Raw genomic sequence first — 20,887 nt, 5'->3', positions numbered from 1 at the left:
AACATCCGACTGTCATTGCAAACCAAGTAGTTTCAGAATACCCTCGCGAGTCGGAACATGTTTGTCATTGTTACGGGTTGGAGATCGTTTCACCAGGTTTTTGTTAAATACATTTCACAGCATGCTCATTTAGTGTTGTGACGTTTTGTTCTTTGTTTCGTCACCGTAGCTTTGTTTAACAGGTTAAAAGGGACAAAAGCCACAATCTTTTGTGTAATGGGGTAGGTGAAAAATCGAAAAGCTCTGCTCGTTGCTGTACGTTTTACAGGATACTAAAAATGTTTTGAAAGAAATCGTGGGTTGGACCAAACGTTTTGTCACAATAGAGCCACGCGACCTGGAAAAGTGATCTGTTGTGTCAAATTTAATTTGCTCTGTGCTATTGATACGCCATGGTATTTAGACTGAATGTTACTTTAGGCCGACGTATCTTTAGAAAAATTTTAATCAATTTAAACATGATATGTGTCAATACGATGTGAAAGTTAATTTCCATCCTGGTTGTTCTGCCAGATGCGCCCTCGCCACAAATAATGTACCAGCATACTGTACGGTATCTGATACGTTTTAAATCCCTCGTCGTTACCGTGCACATGATCGTGCAGTCTAACACTCAGGTGATTAAAAATCTAAAATAATGGGTTTAAAGTTTAAACATGTAAAAGTTACAACGTTTTGTAAAATTAGAACAGGTGTTATGTGTAAAAAGGTTGGCCTCATTTGGTGTGCTCAGTTACTCAAGAGCGAAAAAACTCGCAATTTTTAGTTCCTAAAAACCACTAAAAGATTTCTAACACCTTACAATGGTAAACTGTGTGTTTATATTTCGTAGCGGGAGCGACTTCGAACTTTGGAATGTATTTATCCATCTCCGGTGTCAGCGTTGGTCTGCGCCAGGTATTCGACTTGTTTCAAACTACAATACCCAAGAATAAATCGTAAATCCCATGTTGCCATGCTGCTTTGTCTGTAACAGACGAAAGTCCACCCAACCAGCAAAATCAAAACAAGGCAATACTTAGTTATTTTTGTTTGTACTTATAAAGCTTTTTGCGATTTTCGAAAACGGGTTTTACATTTTTGCCACATAGTAACTTCGATGAAAGATTTTAAAGTGAATTTTGAAATGCACAATGTGTATAACTTGCAGTCAGCCAACGGACGTGGGAACGGATAGCACTGAAAAAATAACAGAACCGACAGATATAATTTAATACGTCAACCACCTTTTATATAGCAAGTATCAATGTATACAACTACGAAATATAACTCCAAAATAGGATGTGTTAAAGTAGCTTGAAACTAACATTTGCAAAATACAAAAAAAGGTATTTAGTGTGGTCGAAATACAATATAACTTACCAAAACACCCATGTGACGGTTACCAATGCATGTTTGTTTATAAGAAGAAGACAAGGCCAAATGCGCTTCAAAAATCCAACTTTGGCATTACTGTCTTTGTATAAAAAGGTGTTTACCCCTATTTTTTAATGAAATAGTTTGTGCTATGACCTAGACTTCTGTAGATATATGTTTAATGATGGGGTACTTTGACAAGCTTCGTTATTTTTTAACAAAGAAGTTTTTAGCAAAACCCTTTCTGTGTCAGAATGGCGTCGTATGGGAACGGATGGCTACACTGCAATAATTTCTCCTACACAACGCGTCAATATCAGGTGGCGTGGTTTATAGGAGAACAAAAGCGTCGTCTTTTGTAAACTATTGTTACAAGCTTGAAGCGATGTAGAGGCGTATCGAATGAAACTGTCTTTGTTGACCTAACTACACGCGAAGTTTTAGCCGGAGAGCTGATGAGAAAGAGGTGGTTGACTGAAGTTTATAAACACTACCAGTACAAGAGAGCTTGAGTTTCATGCTATCATCAAATGATACATTCTTTGAAAAACAGATCCTACGTCAAATTTCGAAAGATAACATGTTACAATCAAGAAAACTGCAGAAAACTTCGCATGAAAAAAGGGTAGAAAGACGAACGAATTGTTTAATGTAAAAGGGTTCACATGTGCTAATGATTTATTTGCAGGTCAGTATTAACGATAAATGCTAAAAATGTCCGCATGCGAAAATTTATCCGATTGCTTGAACGACATAATAACAGGCGTAGTAATCAACGATTTAGCAACTAAGTTGAAGAAACAATGTTATCCCAATGGCGTGGAAAAAGATCCAAAAGAATCAGCAAAAACTTTGCATCAGTTGGGACTTGCGTACAAAGAAAAAGGTCCAGATAAGATCAGTCTCATTCAAAGTGTTGCTCTAATGACATCAGCTGTGTTAAGGCAGCCTGACAATGCAGATGACATTAAAAGAGATCTTGATGACGTGTGCACGCATATTATGAAGTTGGCAAACGCTGCAAATCCAGATGCAGAGCTGATAAATAAAGCTGTTGCCGAAACCAAAAAACAAATTCAAACATTTCGTGAAAATACAAAAATAAGACTTAGTGAGCTGAAACCAATATCTGATGATTTGAAAGGCGAAGAACTAAATGCAATACAGAGGCAGAGAGTTAAGCAAGTAAGGAAAATACAGGATTATGTTACTGAAACATACAAGCAAACAATGGGTCTTATTGGAAGACGCACTGTTTATATAATGGGACAGCCACCTTGCAAGTTTGCTCTGGTAGGAATGGGTTCGTTGGCCAAGAAAGAAGTTACTCCATATTCTGATTTTGAGAGCATCATTGTATTGGAAGAAGAAATTAAAAACCAAGAGAATTACAATGTTGTTTTAGATTACTTTCGATGGTTTGCAACTGTTTTCCAATTGATACTGGTTCGTCTGGGGGAAACTATACTTAAATTCTTGGCTATTCCATGTCTTAACAATCCCTTGAGTGAAAAAGAAGATTGGTTTTATGACACATACACTCCATGTGGAATTTGTCCTGATGGCTTTGCTCCTCAAGCAAGTAAGAATCCATTGGGAAGACAAACAAAGACACAGAAGAAGCCGTGGACAACTGAGCTGATCAAACCAGTCAGTGAGATGGTGAAGTACTTGGAAACAGAAGAGGATTTGAAAAACGGATATCATTTAGCAGATATGTTGACTACAACTTGTTTCGTATTTGGAGATGTTGTTGTTTCTGAACAGTTTAAATCAAAAACCCAGCAAAAACTAAGTCAGATGCCCATCTTCAATCAACGGGCACAGCAAAATATCAAAGAATATTTCGACCTTTACCAACCAAAGACCTTTGATTTATATGGAAAAGTAGACATAAAGCGTGTTGTGTTAAGGAGTTCTTCACTTTTCGTGTTGGCTTTGGGTCGTTTGCACAAATGTTACAATTTCACCTGTTTTGAAATCATTGACGAACTAGCAGATCGTGGTGTTATCGATAAAATGTTACAGTGCAAACTTCAGTTTTCGTTGGCAATAGCATGTGAAATGCGTTTGAGGTGGTACAGCAGGACTTCAGGACAAAATGACATTGTACATCGCCCATATTCTTCATCTCGATCGGGTACTGAATACTTTACGAAAAATATAGGCAACAAAGCAGTTATAGTTGGAATAGATATAATAACATCGCTCCAAGACTACGTTATTGATTGCTTTGAAAATGCAAGAAGTAAGATACCCATTGATTTGGAGGAGTCGCAATCTCGTAAAGTATGGCTGGCATACTTATTGCACGAATCCACATTTCTTCTAAAGTTATTAGATGAATGGAAACCCACTGATGAGGATGATCGACGTTTCTTGCAGACAATGCGCGTGGGATGTTTGGCTCAAATTGGGGAATATGAAGAAGTCCTCAAAATCTGTGACGACGAAATAACACGTCTTGATACGCCAAGTTTAATCGGTAAGCGAATTATATGCTTGATGCAGGGCGCTTGGAGTGCAACTATGTTGAAAAAGCACAGACAAGCATTAAAATATATAGAAATGTTACCTGATGTTCATTCAAATGGAATTGCAGGTGAATTAAGGGTGAATGCCTACGGAACGATTGGGGGTTGCTACATGATGCACGAAGATTACGAAAAGGCTCGGCATTATTTCGAGCTCGCATACAATGAGACCAAAAAAGATCCTACCATAAATTTAACAAATTACGGTTATTGCGCACTGTTAGTTCCGTTTCTTTTCAGCCTAAATTGTGCGGGTTGTTATAACAAAGCTCTTTCGATAAATGAAGAATTAATATCCCAAATACGAAAAGAGCGTATACCCGAGGAAACCGACACATTTCTAAACGCAGCGTTTTTTCATAAAATTGAAAGTCTGTACCACTTAAAGAGATACGAAGAAGCTCTTGTTTACTGTGACGAAGCATTAAAATGCAAGACCTCTGGAAAAGTTGAGCATTTCTTTGCGGATAAAGCTGACTTCCTACTAAAAGTGGGTCACTTAACAGAATCAGAAATGTTAATAAAAAAACTTTGGCATGAAAAGATGGAACTACTTCGTAAAGAAAATACAACCAAGCTATCTTTACAAGACTTTGCAAAACATTATGTAGTTCATCAGAATGTTTCTGCAAAGCTGGTTGAGGACGGTCGACGACACGATGCAATTAGGTTTTACAAAATGTCGTTCCAATTGTCGATATATTTAAGTCTGAAAAATCTTGATATGTCCGTACTTTCTGCTTTCTCTCTGGTTTCAAACTTATTAAGGCTACGACGCCACGAGGAGTGCCTTGCTGCCGCAAAACATGGAATAAAACTTTGTCAGTTTGTGTATGAGAATTGCTGTGTAGAAGACAAGTTTGTTTTGCTTATCAAAATGTTGACCCTGTGTGAATGGGAGTTAAAAATCACGTCACCAATCCCACTCTACGAATGCTCCCCCTCCATATTTTACCATGCAGACACACTTTGAAACTAATGGTTCACCGATTTGAATTCAATTCACAATTTGCTTGTTTTTCGCCAAATCTGCGCAACAGAAGATGCACAGTCAAGCGAAACACACCAAAACAATACGATGACTGTGTAGTTTTTATCAAGGGCACTAATGTTACACAAATTGTGTAAATATCATGTTATTCTTGTATTTTTTGTAAGCTGGCTGTGACACTTTGCTCTTTGTTGTGCTCTGATTCTATAAAGAGATTTGATTTGTCGCTGTATGCCTTACAAAAACGTTTTTGTTTTGTGTTGTGTTGGTAGCAAGGATAACATAACAGGTCGTTATTTCTTAAGAACAAGATATCTGGAGCCGAAACTGATTAAAAAAGGCGTTGGTCCTGTATATTCGTTAATAGAGCTTTGGTCATAATTAAACATTACAAACTATGCCACAAAGGTCGTCATACCATTCCTCGCACTTGCATAAATACTTTTATGTTAGGCGTTAATTTTCCATTTAGATTCTGCGGTGCTAACGTATTATTCAAAGATTTCCTTTTGTTGCGTTGTTGTGTTTGTAAATATTGCTGTGTAACACGTTTTGCTTCCACAATGTCAGGGTGGTGATTTTTTTGACGATTGCCTTTTTCGTAAATCAGCCCCAACTCCTCGGTCACGATAATAAGTGACAACATCACCTCGATAAAAACCATGTTTCGCGCACCCTTAGAAAACCGAAACACCGGTATTACCGGTAGTTCATGACGTGCTTACAAACTGTCTGTTAGTACAACATGTTGCCATTGTTATGTAACGAAACGATTCTCAAGTCAATTCGCGCTAACTTTTGTGTGGGTTTCGAACAACAAACAAGCATACAAACCGGTGTAATAGTAGTAAGCTACGGATTGAATGTAAGCCCCGTTAAATAGCTAAAAGTACTCTCGTTTACAAGGAACACAGTAAAAACAGCGTGACGGTTGGTGATGACACCTTTCATAAAAAGCAGACAGACTTATAGTTTATAAGATTTCTGTTCGTAAAAATCAGGATCTTTGTAGTTCACGGTTGGTTGTACAACATAGCAGTACAAAATAGAAATGAGAGGCATTACAGTTGCTGTATGTATACCTGATTACTTGATAAGCACAAAGCTACAAAGGCAATCTGCATGTTAAACGCTAAACGCATATTTCAAACTGGAGTGCCATTGTACACATACCGGGCCGGTTCGTGTCTGCTAACACATCTTTTACTCCACCTAGCGTGTAAAATTACAACATTAACTGTTGCCGGGTGGCACACGCTCTTTTACATTGTAAAACTACGCTGCACACGTACATTTTTTACGGGCCTGATTTACAAACAACCGTGCAGTTGTGCGTTCGGTAGCAGAACATCTTGTGCATTTGACTTTCGACAACCTTAACTATTAGTAAGTCATTTAATTGCAAGTTACCGATGTCCATAACAGATTACGGCGTTGGCCTGAATTTAAGTGAATAGAAAACAACATTTTCGGAGCAAAGCATTTAGCAACATCCGGCCAAAACAAGTCCACGGTATTGTGACCATTCTTACTGGCTGATTATGGGACATATAGTGATCTTGTTGCATAGCGGTACAAAATAAAGTTTGCAGAAAAGCATGGACTAATGGTAGCCAACGATGCAGTCAAGTAAGTAACACAGTTACCTTCAAACGATACATGTGTGTGTCAATAGCAGTTAGTTCCTGGATCTTTCATCTGACTTTCGTTCTGCAAAAAGTGTATTAATATGGGTTGCTTTGAAATGACACATATAGATAAAATGTAAACAAAAAAAACAAAAAAACTGGATAAAATAGATGTAGAATAATCTTGGTACTCACGGACCACAACACGTCGCAAATACATAAGTTGATTGGGGATAGGACAACCCAGTGTATTTATCAGATACGTTCAGGGTGTGGCGTCCAAAAGTACAAAATAGGAAAAAGAAAAAAAGCAGAGAAAAAAAACAATCAGTTTTTTTGCATTATTATTTTTTTTTGTTAATCACGGAACGCAGTATTGTCCATAAAAAGTAATACCAAGAATGATCGAATACCTATCAGTGACACACATACAGCCTGATTAAAAGGTGTGCCTTTTCAACTATCAGTAAAATTTTAAACTTCGTCTCGCTACAGTGAACAAGAAACAGTAAAACTGCGACCAAACCTCAACGCAGGTAAAAATACCTGGGCCGGGTTTTAATTTCAGGTGTGTCGCTTTAGCAAGTCTTCTCAAGCGTGAGAACATGAACCATGAACGCAGTTCTGTTCCACAAACATACTCGTCACGCACAATGTACAGGGAGCTCGCCAGTCATGCTGATATGTAATATTGACCCGTTAGATACTAGTACATAGTGATTTATTTTATTTAGAGGTGGGCTTGTGAAAGTTATCAAACTGGAAGTGTTTAAGCCAGGATGGATGGTTTGTTCAAGACAAAAATCTTAGAGTTTTTTTTAAAGTTTGATTAAGCAATTGCTTGAATTTTTATAACAACGTTTAATTACCGATAAAATGTTGAGAATAATTTTGTAATGATGCAAAACTTAATGAAGTAACGAGTTTAGTCTGTACACTCAACCCGAACTCTTGTGCTTGGCTGTTTTTCAGTGGAGAGCCAGTGTACCCTCCTTGTACAGAATTTATTAAATTTACTATTAATCGCACAATTAGAAAAGGCATACTCACTCGGTGAACCGGGTCCAAATTATAATGGACATAATAATGTAAATACAAAAATATTCTGTAACATTTCCAATGCAATTTTATTACATTTTTTATGAAATTCCCCCCCTGAACTCATAAAATTCCTCCCTAGGGAGGAATTCCTTCCCGGTTGGGAACCACTGTATTGTTTGTTTGTTTGTTTGTTTCATCTTTATCCTCGGTGGGCGGCCAACGCCTGAATGCGTTATGCTCACAATGAGTCCGCCGTCGAGCTGCCTGTTTTATTGCAAGTCCGATGATCATTTTTTATTTGATTTTTTCGATTTTAGGCAGTTGGTGACTTCAATTTAGTTCAACCCATTGGAAACCACTGGGTTGGAGCAATGCCGCTTAAGTTTCTTGCTCAGGGAAACACAAGCGACCGAGATGGGATAAGAATTTCGGACCTTGTTTTATGCAAACCCCTGTTTGGCTGCAGTGCAATGACAAAACGCAAACACAATTAATAACAAATTAACAATGACCTTGACTACTAAAACTTAAAAATCTCATTTTTTAATAAATGATAAGACAAATGCAATTAATGTATTACAACTGTATAAATATTTACATTTTAATATGCATACTAAAATGTCAATTAAAATCCACAATCATTAAAAACCAAATGCTGTTGTAGTAACCGGTAAATCATTTCAACACACCCGTATGATAACTAACAACTTAAATCCATGTTTTGTTATTCAGGTTTTCCCACATTGTGATTAGTTTAAAAACAAAATTGGCATGCTTTCTGAAAGTGTTTTGGCAGAAAAGTTAAAAAATGAACAATGTTCATCCAATGGAGTGGAAATTAATCCAAAGGAATCAGCAAAAACTTTGCATCAGTTGGGACTTGTGTACAAAGAAAAAAGTCCAGATAAGATCAGTCTCATTCAAAGTGTTGCTTTAATGACATCAGCTGTGTTACGGCAGCCAGACAATGTTGAAGCAATTAAACAAGACCTTAATGATGTATGCATGGATATATTAGCTTCAGCCAAAGCTTCAAAGTTAGATACTACATTTACTGACAATGCAGTTGCTGAAGCGAAGCAGAAAATTACATTGCTTCGTAAAACAACCAAAAGCATGCTAAACAAATTGAAACCAATCTGTGATGATTTAAAAGGTATCGAAAGAAACAGGGAAATGCAAATCAGAGTTGCAGATGTAAGGAAAATACAGGATTATGTCACAAAAACATACACCAGCATTATGCAACTTATAGCAAATCGGACACTGTTCATCTTAGGGGAAGCACCTTGTAAGTTTGCTCTGGTAGGAATGGGTTCATTGGCCAAAAAAGAAATTACTCCATATTCTGATTTTGAAAGCATTATTGTATTGGAAGACAAAGTTAAGAAAGATCCCAATTATCAAAAACATTTGGAGTATTTTCAGTGGTTTTCAACTGTTTTTCAAATCATCTTGGTTCGTCTGGGGGAAACAATACTCAAATTCTTGGCTATTCCATGTCTTAACAATCCCTTAAACAAAACAGAAGATTGGTTTTATGATAAATACACTCTATGTGGAATTTGTCCAGATGGATTTGCTCCTCAAGCAAGTAAGAATCCATTGGGAAGACAAACAAAGACACAGAATAAGCCGTGGACAACCGAGCTGATCAAACCAATCAGTGAAATGGTAAAGTACTTGGACAGTGAAGTGGATTTAAAAAATGGATATCATTTAGCCGATATGTTAAGCAGATCGAGTTATGTTTTTGGAGACTTAGAAGTTTTTGAAGAGTTTAGAACTGAAGCCAAGCGGAAATCTGCTAATCTGCCGATTTTTAATTTGCAGAAACAGCAGCAAGTTCAAAGTGACTACGATCTCTTCTCAATAATGTGGACCAAAAACATTTTCACCCTAGACATCAAACGATTGGTTTACAGAAGTTGTTCCTTGTTTGTCGAGGCCTTTGGGTACTTGCACCACAGCAAGCTACTAAACTGTTTTGACATTATTGATGACTTAAAGACACGTAATGTTGTAAGCAAGGCACTGGTTGAAAAACTTCTGTTTTCATTGGCAGTTGCTTGTGAAACAAGACTAAGGTTGTACAGCAATGCATCAAGCCAAGATGATATTCTCCATCAAAGTAATTATAATGGAATGCCATCATGTATACAAAATATTTCATCCTTCATAGGCACTAAAGCATTTGTGGAAGGGCTAAATATTGCAATGACCCTACAAAACTATGTTAGCATTTGTTTCCAAAACTTTCATTTATTTGATCACATATATATTTCACCATTACCAATATCTGAAGTGGAGCTGGCAGCACGGTTAAAACTATATGGTTTTGCTGAAAGGCTGGTACATGAACTTAAAGATGATCCAGACCATAAGAATCTGCCTGATCAAATTGTACTGCTTACTTCATATGCAAAAAGTTTGCATGGTCTTGAGAAATACAGAGAGTGCATCAAAGTAATAAAATTAAATTTACCAAAATTGCAACAGCTTGGTCTTATTGATACCAAATGTGAACTTATGAGGCAATGTGCCCTTTGCTTGATTGAATTAAAGAAGTTTAAAGGAGCCCTGAAATACTTCAGGAAACTAAACTTTTATCAGTTTTTTAAAGTTTCATGTTCCATTCCTAAGCATAAAATTAGTAATGATATGGGTGATTGCTTTAAAAAACTTGGACGCAACAAAAAAGCTCTAAAATACATAAAATGTGCTTATGATGAAATAAAAGATGACCCACAGAATGAAAATATACGTGACGAATACTTTCCGATAATGATAAACTATACAATATGCCTTGAAAGGTTGGGTCAAAATGAAGAAGCAAGAATTGTTTGTCAGGATCTCATAAACAGAAGACAAACCATCCACGTCAATGAGGAATCAGATATTTCAATAAATTTTGCATACAATCGTATGGGAGGTATATTGTGTGCTCTGGAGAAATATGAAGAGGCTCTTGTTTATTTTGATAAGTCATGGAAGTGCCCAGAGATTAGAACTGACTTTTTAAGTGAAACAAGTGTTGGTAATGTTTTAAACAAAGCTCTGTGTCTGAGAAAATTGGGAAGGTCAATGGAAGCAATTGAATTAATTTCTCAGTACTTTTTTGACCACAAATTTACAACTTCATTGAACAAAAATTTTGCTTTGCAACAATTATCGGAAGCATTTCAACAATCAGGGTTTTACGAAGCCAGCATCATGTGCAACAATATCCTGGGCTATAGTGAAGCAGCTAATCAAGAACTTACACAGAAAATCAACAATTATGGTGATCAAATGTTAAACGAGAATGAAAAAAAGCAAATCCGATCAGATTTTAAAGTGGAAATAATGCATCTGATCAGAAAGGCCAGTGGTTTGTTCGAAAAAAGAAGATTGGATGAAGCTTTGATTTATTACAAAAGAGCTATACTTCTTTTTTCAAAAATAGAGACAGACTTTTTTATGCTGATGTATGCTGAATACAACTGTTGGTGTTATAATGGTATTTCCGCTTGCCTTATTCAAATGAGCCGGTACCAAGAAGCGATTCGTTATTCTAAAAAAGCCTATGTCATTCTGATTTATACAAGCACATCACAATATATCAATTCAAGCATCCATGCAATTGTAAACCTTATTAAAAACTTCATTGCACTATATCGCTACAAAGAGGGGCTTTCGGCAGCAAAATTTGGCATCAAATTTTGCCAGTTTTTTTGTGAAAATTTTTTTAGTGTGGATATGTTTGAAATTGTTTCAGCCTATGCACATTGTGAAAATCAAATGAAAATTGAACCAACTTTACCTTATGATTGTACACCATCAATATTCTATGACGCACCTTACAGATACAACATGGAACTGGCTAGTATGCATGGCAACTACACTGTGGCATACTGAACCCATGTAAAATTAAAAAGATGTGACCAATTTAATCCTTATCAACATGCTTATGAATGAGATAGGAAAATAGTTTTATGTGCTTTTCTGTTCCAGCAATTTGTATCATCACAAACCAGGTGATTATAAGCAGCTCTATTTACCATTAGAAATGTCTTAAAATCAAAGCTAAGCTAATATCATGTATGCTAGCATTTTGCTGCATTACTTTTCTTGTATGTTGTGATTCTTCAGATTATGTGCTGCACACTTTACCTTACTTCAGTAATTTTGCTTAGCTTTATTGTTTCATAACTTTTTTACTGTAATATGCTTGTACTTTATTTCCTGTGTAACCTATTCTACCACAATGCAAAGTTTCACATTGTGCTATGTTTCTTCATATCAATATACAGGCTTAAATAAATAACTTGAGAATAACATAAGTATTGCAAAGGCCATTAAAAACTTTTACTGCTTATAACTTTGTGATGAGTAAAAGTTTGCTAACCACTGCCAACAATAAAATTAAACCAATGAAGATAAAACTTACCAGTGTCTTTCTAGCTCATGTATCAAAATAGATAAATTGAAAATAAATCCAGCCTTTTTTAAGTTTTATAACCAGCAATGGAAACAAGGGGATGAGAAGCAGATTTGGATTTAATGATGTGTTGACCATACTTCACTTAAAAACAACAAGATTCTGCAACAACAATGCAAGGGGTGACATTTTCAAAATAGTATCACATAGTAGGAAATGCCGATTGCCACAATAGGCAGCAATAGCAACTTTGTAAATGTTTAGTTGCAGTTTAGAGAGCAAAACACTTGGATTACAAGTTCACTACTGCCTCTGTTGTACACTTATCCCAAATGTTGATTTTAGTGGCATAAGTACTTTCACTGCTACCCTAATTTACCAAGAATATATGCCATGTGTAGCTGAGACATTTGTATAGCATAAAAAATTGAACAAAACACAATTTTGTAAATGGTAAATCTTTCTGTAGGAAGCAACACTACACTAAACCTCATGAAAAATGGGTTTTAAATGATTTTGTTGAGTTGTTGTTTTAGTTTTACCATAGTTTATTGCATTTGATTTAAACCTCAGTGTATTACATTTGCGGTGGCTAGGTTGCGCGGAGCTGCTGTGTTATTGTTTACTTTAAAGCTTGTTATTTCTTCTGCTTGTCGTGGCTCGTATTGCTCGTCTGCAGTAGCGAGTAAGTTCATTATTACGATTCTTAACGCTTGCTGCATAGAGCCGACATGATCCACAAAAGATCAATTCAGTTCTTGTCTTTTATTCTGGTTACGCAACACACATCAAGTCTCATTTATCTCAAGGAAAGGATATGATGGAAAAGAGAAAGATTAACGATAAACATTGGCTTTTAAACTGGTATTCGTTTTTCGTGCGATCATTCCAGAACAGTACCTTCTTTTACTCACAACAGTTATTAGTTTGTTTTAAGTTAAACGCTTGCAAAGATATGCAGCACTGCAATGGATTGCACAACTATTTTGAAATACCCGGTTTACGCAACAGCCCATCTTATGGTCAGGCTGTTGCAACATATCAGGAAGACGAGAACATGTAACAACGATACTGAATATGTGCTTCCAATAGTTACTGAATCATGAGAACACATGGAACAGTACAGTTACACCGCTCGATACCATATGTCGCAAAAGCAGCGTATGAATTCCATGGAACGAAAAGTCATGGTTGCAAAGTTAAAATTTTCCATTACTTAATGCTTAGCCAAACCAAAGTGCCAAAATGATGGTTTAAAACAGTGGTTCTAAAACTGTGGTACGCCCGTACTTTTCAGGTGGTATGCGAGTAGCTTTCTGTGATACCTAAATTAGTCCAATCTAAAATTGCAACTCAACTGACCCAACTGATCAGCACTGGTTTGAGGAAAACTCGTGTCTTGTACAGTCTTTTGAAATTGCTGAATATGCTAGTCAGGGAGAAAATTGGCCTATTTGTTGATCTATTCGTGTAAACACGGTTCATGATAGGTGGTACGCAGCGATAGAAATAGTCGTCAGGTGGCACGTGGGCTGAATAAGATTGAGAAACACTGGTTTAAATGCACGTGACCGCTTCACATTTAATAATAAATGTTTAACCCCTTAACAATTTGTATTTCAAAGAACCTAAACATTCCAATTTTGTAATTTAACTGATCTACCCCAACATGAATTGTGGCCAAACGGCACAATTTTTAAGCCATGTTTAATAAAGTATTGTCTCAATTTAACACAACTTTTTTATGATGTGTAAGTATATTTGTTTTGCACGTTTCAAGCGGTAAAGTGGCAAAGACCCCGAGGTCACCTTGCACTTAACTACTTATAGCACAGAAAACTTCTACAGTTTGCAAAGTAAATTTTCTCCACTTGGTAGTTAACCAATTTGAACCTTAGTTCAACGTTGTCATGTGGAAACAGTTCTGCTTTACCAGAAAAACAACAGACGCAACATTTACAAATCGCGTTTTCAAACCTCGCGCTGCCGAAATTCGGAAATAACCGCAAAATTTCCCTGTGTTGCGAAATGAATATTTCACAGAAATAAAGTGTTTACCAATAAAGGCTGCGGTTTTTGTTGATAACAATACCAAACCTGATTTATGCCATATCATATGTTTCTAACCATTAGGTCATAATTTTGACCATTGGGTAATATTTGAAAACATATTTTTTTACAAACATTAGGTAATAATTTTGTCAAACCAAAAAGAAATAGCAGGAAATTTAAAGGAATTGCTTTTTACTACTGTTGCTGCCGCAGTCCCAAATGTAGCGTTTGTATTGTAATAATTTAATTGTCACGTGCTGCAATAGTGGTTCAGAAATACAAGAATGAAAGGTGTGACTGTGCCGTTTTGACAAATAGTTTATTTCGTTACCTCAACCAAACTTCAAATTCACTTCGGTATCCATAAGTATCCATTGCACAAACAATTTTTGGCATGTGGTATCTAGACACGATGTCACTATGCGTGTTATTGAAGTTAGCTTTCACCACGCACGTTGCAGGAAGGACCATTAAATGACTACTTTGGAAGTCTGCCTGATGCGTTTTTAACTGATTTTGTCTGCAGAAGTGCATAGTTTTTGAAAGTTATCCAAAGGGGCGGCAATTACTTGACATGGATTGTGTCGACCGGACTAACACAGGGCGCGTCGACTACATTGGCAAGCACACAACCGTCCTGTTGCCTGTAAAACAACAACACGTTAACCGTTCCCAGAAATTTCATTCATTTCACTGTACAATAAATTTCGATTACGCTGACTTATTGCATCAGTGTTACGTTACGAAGTTCCATGTGCCTGACGCATCTTAAAAAGCATCAGACTTAGTTAATGATCCTAAAAAAGTGCAACCTGCGACTACATATTAAAGGTTTTGGGCCCGCAAAAGTTTAAAATTCAAATGAACAGTGTTCCGCTAAACTAATTCGGTGTGGCTTTTTTACAAACTGTGCTGATAGCTTACAGCTTCATATGTTGAGTTGAGTTTATGCGTGTTTTGCACAATATAGTCGATCCGTATTATATAAATGTGCACCAGCGGTGTAAATATGTTGTATGTTTTTAGAAGTGTTATGGCTGCTCAATTCGAGGCTTCACGAAATTTTGCAAACAAATTGTATGTTACCCCGTGCTGAAGACATTCAGCCTTTTTTGTCTGCGTTATCCTTGTCATTAATATATGACTCCAAGTTACAAAACTGATTCAGTTGCTTTCAGTAAGGCAAGATGCACGTGTTGTTCAGAATTGCATTTGTCTTGGTAGTTGTTAGTACGTCATTGAGTCATGATAACCACAAACAAAATTATTTGGTTTGTCGGCCGCTTGACACCTTGTTTGAGCACCAACCTTCAAGTTCTGTAAACCAGTCAACCCTAAGAGGTCCTCCAGGCAGACCAGGTAAACGCGGGCCTAGAGGAGAACAGGGTGTGCAGGGTCGACCTGGTCCTACTGGACCGCAACCATTGATGAATTGGACTCAAATCGACATTCATATGAAGGAAAAAATAAATAATGGTAAAAAAATTATCCAACTTTGTCAAATAAAGAATAGAGTTTATTAATTTTACTGTGACCTATCAATAAAAAGGTAAAAAAGCAGTCGCTTATAATAAAGAAATCCCATATAATAAAAACTTGAATTAAGATATTTATTTAGTCAGTGCTACTGCAACAACGCACATAAAATGACAGTGAAAGTTTTTCAAATAACTTAGGCACACAAGACACGGACTTAAAAAGTAGCATATAAAAAACAAATTGCAAAAAATGTAGAATAAAACGTAGGCTACTCTTTTTATTAAAAACAGACGTTTCAACAAAAACGATTGTCATCATCAGTAAAAATATAATCTCCTCTTCTGTCTGCAACTTTTGTCAGTGTGACGTGTTAAATAAACTCTTTCTCCTTACTTTTTCTGTGTATATAAACGCGCTTGTTTCTGCTTGTACATTACATTTACATTGATGATGACAATTGTTTTTGTCGAAAAGTCTGTTTAGTAAAATGAATATGTTTTTTTCTACGGCCTTGGCCATTTGGTATTTCAATCAAAATTTCTTAAAATGCACAGCAGCACCGAATTTTTTTATGTAACAACGCTAGTCGTCAACGGTAATGTGTCTTTTTTTCTATTGCAGAAAAACAAATCTGTATGGGAATCGTTTACAGAGATCATTGCTACTGGCTACCGTGGACTGTTGCAAAATACTATGGTACCGGAGGAAAGTCGTCAGCTCTCAACCTTTGTAGTTTCTGTGGAGCGACATTAGTAGACATAGAGACAAAGGAAATGTATAATGTACTCTACAACTACATACAGAAAGCTTGGGTGGCGTACATTGATCAGCCCAAAACAGATTATGTCGAAGTGTGGCTTGCTACAACTTACACGGTAACATTTCAGTTTTTTAAAGTTTAACGTCGAAAACAAACAATTAAACTAAATATATAAAACAGGTTAATGCCAAATTTAACAACTAACATATGTCCGAATAACTAGGACTTCCAATTTCAATAAACCTTGGGTATGATTCAATACACATGTTTCTTTCACTAATCATAACAAAACTGATTTGTTAGAATGGATCTGCGGTGAGTTCCACAAGTGGAAATGTTTATACACAATGGTATAGTGGCTTTCCTCGCAGTGCTACTGGTATTACATGGTTTGTGACGACCGATCCTGGGAGGGTCGCGCCTTACATCGGGATGCGGACATACAGGGAAACTTACTCACGCCCTGTGCCGTTTTGTCGCCTATAAAGTAAATTAACTTATAATTGAATTTGTTACGCCTAATAATTTTACATTTTGTCAGTGATCATTTATAACTTACAAAAAATTACGTGTACATGGCAAGATTACCGCATTCATGCACTATGTAAAATGTACATATGGTTGTTTATATTACCCATTTAATGCCATCCAATTGGTTACAAACGTGGGTTTGCAATGAACTGTAAAACTTTTAAAATGTGTTTATTTCACAAAACTTCCTGTGTGGAACCCGTAATCAAAACGGTAATTCACATACATTTTTGTAGTTTTTTGCTTTTAATCTAGAGTCTCACCTTGTAAAAAGACAAGAATTTTATCATTAGCTTGTAAACTGATAAATACAACTGCGTCTTGGAAACAGATTTTTATAGTCACAAAGTCAGGCCAGTCGGAAATTGATTTTACAACCTCAAGAGTTTGATGGCCAGCATTTCGCCATACACAAATCGGTGGTTATAAAACAGATATCAAGACGATCAGATCCAGGCAAGAGTAGCATTAGGACAGATTTAACATTCACGGTCTCCAAGGCAAATGGAAGTCTAACAAACTTGTTGCTACACACTTTTAGGGCCACTGAAGCTATAAGGGTTAGTCATTAGGGGTAACGTGTACATCCAAAGGCAACAAAAGTGGGCGTAGTTTAAACACCATTTACTTTTCTCACGTCGCCACCCAGCGGGTGTAAATTTTATGTTCTGGCCTCAACTGGTCAAAGGCGGCTTTGCAACCTGCGGCATTTGAATTAAGCTTGTGCGGCTTACAAAGATCTGAGGATTTTTAATGACGCGTGGTTAGAATTGTACTGTAGCAAGCGGTTTTGGGTCTTTTTGTGTTTAACAAGAATTTTAACAATTCTGTTCTGTTTTAAAAGCGGTGCATTTTTGACTGTTTGTCTAAAATAAGAAATAAAAATTCAATATTACAATAAACTTTACATGACCAGTTAGCAAAAGAAAAAAAAAAACTGTTTCGAACATTGTGTAACCAATATGGCGTTGCAGGGGAGTGTTTGCATCTTGTTAATGTGCCCACGACGAGTGGTTCACTATAACAGCTGCTATTTCGTAATATAGCTTTGTAGGACGTTCGCTACTTGAGTGAGTCCTTCATGGTACTGCTACTACCACAAATTAACATTGCAATAGGTTTGCTTTGAGCCTCACTAAGTTGGTAGTTCAAGTTGCTGCCTCAAAATTCCTTGCAGATAAACTATTGCGTCATTACCTCTGCATAGTCGCATAGTTAATCTCATGCTGATGACACTTATGTCTGTTGCACAACATTTTCTGGAAAAAAAATTCGTAAAAACACATATCATTACTTCATGAATGGACTTTTGGCGCATGTTGATGGTTTTGAATTTTGTGTTGCGATTTTGGTTAAAGCTTGCACGCTATCGTACTTAAAAAATAAATGCTTTTCGGCCAATTCCTCTTTCCCTTTGTACTTTGCTACACAAAACTGCATCAGTTGTGCCTGAAAGGCAGTACTATATAAGTTGCGTAACGAGTTTCTGATGATAATTTTAAATTCAAAAACGATTTTACCAACACTTTTACTCACCTGCGAAAGATCCACTCAATCGTCGACGATTAATGATTGTTTTCGGGTATTGACCCACCGGCAAGAGACGACTCGCCTACGTTATCTTTTACTTATTTCATGTACTCAAAATAAGAGCGCTTCATACAAAACATGAAACTTGTTTTTTATTGTTTTGGTCATCAATAAAGGGAGTTGCAAACAATTTTTAATGGTATAGACAATACAGCAAAACAGGCGCAGTACCTGCACAGAGCGTACTTGACCGTTTCGCAACTTTGCATGTCGTATGTCCCGAATTCGGTGCAGAAACGTTGTAAGTCTAACCATCTGATTTTTGTCACTTGGTTGAACGAGTCAAGATTTCCACCTCAAAAGTATCCAAAAAGTATTAAAGTAAAGTAGTAAACTTGCGTTTTTCGCCACTGTTTTGGCTTCAGATTTAGGAGCGTTCATATGCAGTTTGTGGTTCGCATACGGTGCGCCCCGAGACATAACCAAATAGTTTCGAAGATACGGACAAGTCAAGCTGGAAAATGAAATTTCAATAACATAGTAGGATTAAGGGTTGGTCTAACTCAGTGGTTCCCAACCTAAACATGTTACCATGTATGACCTGTGGCCCCCTTAAAATGTAGATAACAATCTCGCGTTGGAGTGCGGTATTAATTTTGGCCTTAAACAGGTCTAATAGAGTAAATGAGCGTGATAAACCTCACTGTAAACAAATAGTATGTGAAATAGTCGATTAAATTCGGGAATAAAGTTAAAGTGAAAACGACTTTTAGTGAGTGTTTCTTGTAAAAATACCAAAAATATGGGCCCTGGTTGGGAACCACTGGTCTAACTTCTCAGCATTTTTTAAGAACTAATGATGTCGAACAGGGGAAACAAACATTTGCTGAAACAATTTCTGACTGATGTTGTGCAACCAAGCGTTTTTGCACCCGTGGGATTTTGTTCTGCAAAACTGTAGAGAAAGAGGTTGACCACATATATAAGCTATTGCTGCCAGATATAATATAAGTTTTCGAGCTTTTCTGGCAAATGTGATTTTATTTTGACGTTTCGACGTCCTGTACAGGTCGTCTTCATCAGGTTTAGAGGCCCAATCATTCGTTTTCGCGCGGTGTTTTCTTTGCGTAGTGACGTGCTTGCTTTTTATTCTTTTTTACTTTGTTTATCGTGCAGTGTTATTTACCCTGATAAAGACGACCTGTATAGGACGTCGAAATAAAATTACATTTGCCAGAAGAGCTCTACAAGCTTGAGGTTAACCACATGCTTGCAACAATTACATTTTCAGGTCGAGTTTAACCAAACCAGCTACATACCGAAAATTTTCAACTTTCATGTGAAACTTTTTTATGGAGTCCTGCCCATTTATTTATATAGTTCAACATATTGTGTGCGTATATACGTACCTTCCATTTAGTAAACTTATAACACGAAGGCCAGTGGAAGGCGCCACCGCCTAAATTGAAAGGTTCTGTAGTTGTGAGCAGTAAAAATTAGGTAGTAGACTCTCAGTTTTATTAAACCAAGTTTGGCGGTCAACAAAAGAGCCAGCAGCTAATCGTAATGTAAATTGGTAAAAGTAGATTTTGTTAAATTTCATGACCAAATCTTTGTCAACGTATGGCAAATACCGGCAACAGACATATCTCAAACAATACATACACGACGTCAGTAGGAAAAAAATGTCGTTTTGATTGCTTATTTTTTCATGTTTTAATATTTAGACTACCTTCATTAACTTGCAAAATAAACCACGAACATTCATACCCGAGTAATTTGTTTTTGCAGCAGCGCAAACTTGCAAAATGTCCACAATGGCTTGTTATTGTTGGACAACATTTGCAGTATGCAGGGACTGACAATACGAGCTATTCACAATGTATCTCGAATTGTAATTCTTCTCTCTTTACCATTCATTATTCCAAGAACGATACAGGAAGTGTAACATTTATTAATTGGCCGATTGGAAGTCTTCCTGGTGCGTGGAACAAACAAAGCAGGAAGCTGTTTAACTACATCGCTTTTATTCAACCTTTGCCCGCAGACAAAGGCATTCAACAGACAAACCGCTTAGTTTTTGCTGTTATCCAAGGGACGGCAATTACTTGGAATAGATGGTGTCGCTGGACAAACACAGGTAGCGCCTAATACATTGATGAGTAGGCGGTCGTTCTGTCGCCTGGAAAATAAAAACACGTCAAGAGGTTTCCTGAAACACGAATCGACAAAGTTCAATCAAAAATATGTAAGCCAAAATCACATACTTTACAAAAGAAATTTCATTGATTTCACAGTACAATAATTTTCGATTACGCTGTTCTGGATTTTGTTGTTGTTGAGCAGCGTTTTTTTCACAGACTTACTGCCTTTGTTAATTGCAATGTTACGATGCGACAAGTCCCATTTTTCTCTCGAATCGCATTGACAAGATTACATAATACTTTGAAAAAATCTGCAGCCTGCGCCCCTTGAGGTAAATGTGGCCACGTATTGACAACTTCCGACGATTAAAATTTAATTTGTTTTATGTAAATGTGCAGTCAGCGGTCTTATTATGTTGCA

General features: G+C 36.7%; 1 long non-coding RNA gene across 2 annotated transcripts in view; it reads right to left on the bottom strand.

Moving 5' to 3' along the window:
- The window catches only part of LOC145238695 (uncharacterized), a 45,285-nt gene extending 38,698 nt beyond the window's left edge, over positions 1–6,587 (bottom strand). For both annotated transcript variants that reach the window (XR_013862165.1, XR_013862164.1), the window contains exon 1: positions 6,528–6,587. This is a non-coding gene — a long non-coding RNA (uncharacterized LOC145238695). The remainder of the gene's footprint in view (positions 1–6,527) is intronic.
- Between the last annotated feature and the right edge of the window lie 14,300 nt (positions 6,588–20,887).

This window comes from Phallusia mammillata, chromosome 7 (assembly GCF_965637545.1).
Source record: "Phallusia mammillata chromosome 7, kaPhaMamm4.hap1.1, whole genome shotgun sequence".
NCBI classification, from domain to species: Eukaryota; Metazoa; Chordata; class Ascidiacea; order Phlebobranchia; family Ascidiidae; genus Phallusia; species Phallusia mammillata.
Note: the sequence above shows the minus strand (reverse complement) of the source record. Positions and strands in the feature narration are given on the sequence as shown.